Below are 4,681 nucleotides of genomic sequence, written 5' to 3'. Positions count from 1 at the left end.
TGTTATTGTAAGGTCAACCACACCTAACACCTCTAACCTGTGGCCTGAATATGATCTCAATATACGCATTTCTGTACCTTTTGAGTTTGTATACATTCTGGTTTCCCAGATTTATGCACACATTGACATATTTCATCTTATAACTGGGCGTGGCAGCTCTGCCTTGATTTGTAACATTGTGATTCTGTTTTATCAACACTTGATATACACATTTCTGTATTTTTTGTGATAGTGTGCATTCTGGTTTCTAAGGTATATGCACACTTTCAAACATTTCATCCTATATCTGGGTCTGGCAGCTCTGCCTTCATTTCTAACATTGTGATTCTGTTTTTTCAACACTTGCTACACACATTTCTGTGTCTTTTGTGCTTGTATGCATTCTGGATTCTCAGATATACGCACACTTTTGCACATTTCGTTTTATATATGGGTGTGGCAGCTCCGCCTTGATCTTTTACATTGTAATTCTGTTTTGTCATCACTAACTGCACGCATTTCTGTATCTTTTGTATTTCTATACATTCCGGTTTCACAAATATATGAACACTTTCACACATTTTGTCTTACATCTGCGTGTGGCAGCTCCACCTTGATTTCTAACATTGTGATTCTGTTTTGTCTTCACTAACTACTCACATTTCTGTATTTTTAATGACCTGGGGGTACGCCTCCAGGTCGTTCCTATAAATGATTTCACTCACGTGTGATGTTTATATATTTGTATGTCCACACTTACATTTCTTTTATACATGTTGTATTGGAGAAATAACAAAATTCATAAGCCTTAGCAACCACCTGCCCACGCTCCTTTACATAGTGGGTGTGGTCACGGCAAAGAAAATGGCAGCTAAACTTGGGACAAAGTTAAGAGCTTTCTAACAGCAAGATGACATAGAGATACTGTCTAAAGACTTCTCTAGAAGCATAAGAAGGTAAACAGAGCCTCTATAAGTCTTAATAAAATCCAGTTATTCTTGAAAGGTGGTGGCATCAATTATAGGAATATGTTTTACACTGTTACGCTTGTTTGTTTCTATATCATTCCGGTTTCTCAGATATATGCACACTTTCACACGTCGTCTTATATTTGAATGTAGCAGCTCTGTCATGATTTTTCACATTGTGATTCTGTTTGTTCATCATAAGCTACACACAATTTGGTATAATATGCGTTTGTATGCATGCCGCTTTCTCAGATATATGCACACTATCACACATTTCGTCTTATATCTGGGTGTGGCAGCTCCGCTTTGATTTTTAAAACTTTGATTCCATTTCATCATCACTAACTACACTCATTTCTATATATTGTGTGTATATACATTCCGGTTTGTCAAAGATACGCACACTTGCATACATTTCGTCTTATCTTGGTGTGGTAACTTTTTGGATGTAACTTGGCGTCCTAGATTTTTAGCAAGGCATAGGTTATTTATAAATTTACACTATCATGAACTGTTTTAACGTTCAGCATAGGAGCAACAGTGCGGTCATACTAATATGTAACATGTATATTACATTACATGTTAAATGTATATTACATTATTATTGATCTAGTATTGTAGATATTAGTAATGCGGTAGTGTTACTAAGTAGGATTTATCCCCAAACAAAATGGCTGCTATGACTTTTGCAGCCTCACTATACCTGAAAAACACGCTCCTATGTTTACTAGACTTTATAGAGGACCTTATCTTGACCAGAGGACTCTAATGGTACAAGTAGCGTGGCTTTAAACCTTGTCTAAGCAAGAAGTCAAAAATCGGCATGCCGGCCGTTTTGTTTAGCCACCTCGTTTCATCTTCATCATCATCATCATCGTTATCATCAAGTCCTGTCAATCCAGTTGTCGGTGTGTATCTCAGTATCAGTTGGTGTGACAAGAATAATTCTTACACCAATCAACTCCAACAGTCTATGCGCAGGACCATGTCCCATCAGATCATTCTTGAAGTAAGGAAAAAGTGATACTGTGACTGCTAAATCGAGCCATCTCAGCAACATGCCGCCATTTTGTTAATTAACAAAGCTTGCCATGTGCTCCAAAATTTTGGTGTGGTCGTGCATGCTCAGATTTGCAGCTCTGGAAGAAGCAAGTTATTTTTTTACCAAGCTATGCTTTGAATCAACTTACTGCAATACTTTAGTGGATGTTTCCAGCTAAAAGAAGGTATTGATTTTACATGTTACTGTTTTATCAAGTGTGTTATTTTATTTTATTTAAAAAAACAAACAATTAATTAATGTTATGACGCATGATATGCAACGATAATTATGAACTTGACAACAGCCTGGAAGAACAGGAATAGCAGGGAAGATGGACACTCTTAGCTCACAGATTCTTGAACAAGGACTTGTGTCAAGACAAGTATTAGTTTCACTTGTCATCAGTATAGTTGATATTCCTTGAACATGTCTATTCAATGCTGTCTCTCATAAATGTCATAAGAATAATGAAAATAAAGACAATTATTGATTGTGTAAAATCAACAAGTATCAGAAATGCAACTAAGGAAATACTACAAATAAAAGTCAAAACAAAAAAGAACATAAACATTTAAATAAACAAGATGAAGTATGATTCCGAACGACCAATGAAAATACAAAATGAAAATCGTACTCGTGACGCAAATTCTACTCTACATTGCAAGGTGATCCGTAATTCGTGCATAATAACATTAAAAGTACAATGTTGGGTAGAATTAGCGAGACGAGTAGGATTTTCATTATGAAATTTCGTTGGTCATTTGGAATCCTACTTCACCTTGTTTTTTTAATTTTTTTGTTTTATACTACATCTATATGAGTTCCCCTTCTGAGCCAGAAGAAACTTTTTATCTAAATTTTTGACAGTTATCTTGAAAGTGACCTTGTTGAAATGGTAACAAAAAAAATCATATTAAACGAATCTTTTAATAGAATACCAGCTTCCCAAAACTATGTTTGAGCATTGATACTGCATTGCAGCAGTTAAAAAAAACCTGAGCATTTGAGCATTTATAGCAGTTAAAGATAACCCTACACAAGGAGCATCATGCTTAAAAAGGAAGCTGGGTTAAAGCGCTGTATTCTGTTGCAAAGTTAAGTACCCAACTAAAAGACTGGCTAAAGCAGTTCACAGCAACTGGCAACAGACTCTGAAAGGATTACACTATAAAGTTGCTGAAATAATTAGAAGTCACATTAATGGACTTTTTAATATTTCATGATTTCCATTAAGATTAGAGATCGTGGAATTAATAATGAAAACAGTATGTGAGTATGTGCTTGAAGAGAAAGGCAGAATCCACACCTATGGTAAGTGTTACTATGAAAATTATATGTAGTTAACAGTAATTTCAATTTTTAGGAAGACATTACTCTTGCTGATAGATTGGTAAATAGCTTTATAGAATGGCCTCACCATGCTTATTTATAGGAGACAAATGTCTGTAATGATATTGATGATCATGACACTGTTCAAGTTGAGGTGCTAAGGTTTATAAAATAATCAAGCTATTCTAATTATCACAATAGATAATATCCCTGGAGAGACATCAGATGATCACCCACCACTGGTATATAGTCAGACAAAATGATTCATAACTACTGAGCAGGAGCACATTTTTACAAAGAAATAAAATAATTTAAGAATATAGTAAAAGATATGAATGCCATTGGCTTTATGTATTTCAATTTTAAGTATTTTCTCTTTGACAATACATAAATTTTTTTATTTGCCACAAAAATGAACCAGCCTTTGTTTGTGCATCTGATGAATATCAAACTCTCTCACCTTTACAATTAACACCAACAAAAGAAGTAGGATGCACGTTGTAGCAATTATTGTACTTTGTGATACTTATGGATGGAATCAAATGAAACATGTAACAGTCAATATTTTTAAGCTGTGGTTGGTAAGAATCAAGTTTATGAGGTCAGAAAGTCGGAATGGGATGCTGCAACAACTAAAGACGATGTGAAGAAATTCATTTTAATGCTTCAGGAAGATGGTAACCCATATTGTTCGATTGCATTCAAGAATTTGTGGCCAAAACAACCAATGACTCAGAAGGCGTTTTCACCACTGTTTCGTTGCTATGGATACTGCAGATTTAATGATTTCCAATTTGCTTTACTGCAGTCATTTGTGGTTCACCTAATTATGTTGTCTTAAATATTACTTACACATGCAGTATGGTTAAGCATGCATCACATGAACGTCGATCAAGAGACATTCGATCAATAGCAAGACAACTACAAAACGCTCAGGAACATCAGTCTCCATCTACCTTGTACCACAAATTATTTTCTACTATTCTCAATTCTGAATCAGAATCTGGAAAAAGAGATGAGGTCGGACAAAGTATCATGGTTTTCCTGAAGATATCATCAGAAGGAAATTGTCAAAGCATAAGCATTTAAATCTATTGCAATCTTTAATGATACTATGTGAGGATATGAAGGACGAGTAATTGAAGACAATGGGCAAGTACAAACAAAGGATAAATACTTTTCTGTTATCTATTATTTGTATCACTGAAGTGTGTGTTAGGTTGTATCACATGCAGGGACACCAAAGCACTCTTTTTAGATGCAACTAGAACAACTGTATCACTAAAGTAACTGAACTTGACAAGCCTAAGATGTACTATTATGCATTTCTTCTTTGTCATCCTAAGGAGGGATATTCCCCAGT

This window comes from Amphimedon queenslandica, unplaced genomic scaffold (assembly GCF_000090795.2).
Source record: "Amphimedon queenslandica unplaced genomic scaffold, v1.1 AMPQUscaffold_13486, whole genome shotgun sequence".
Lineage (NCBI taxonomy): Eukaryota > Metazoa > Porifera > Demospongiae > Haplosclerida > Niphatidae > Amphimedon > Amphimedon queenslandica.
The sequence above is the reverse complement of the archived record's forward strand: the minus strand, read 5'-3'. Positions refer to the sequence as shown.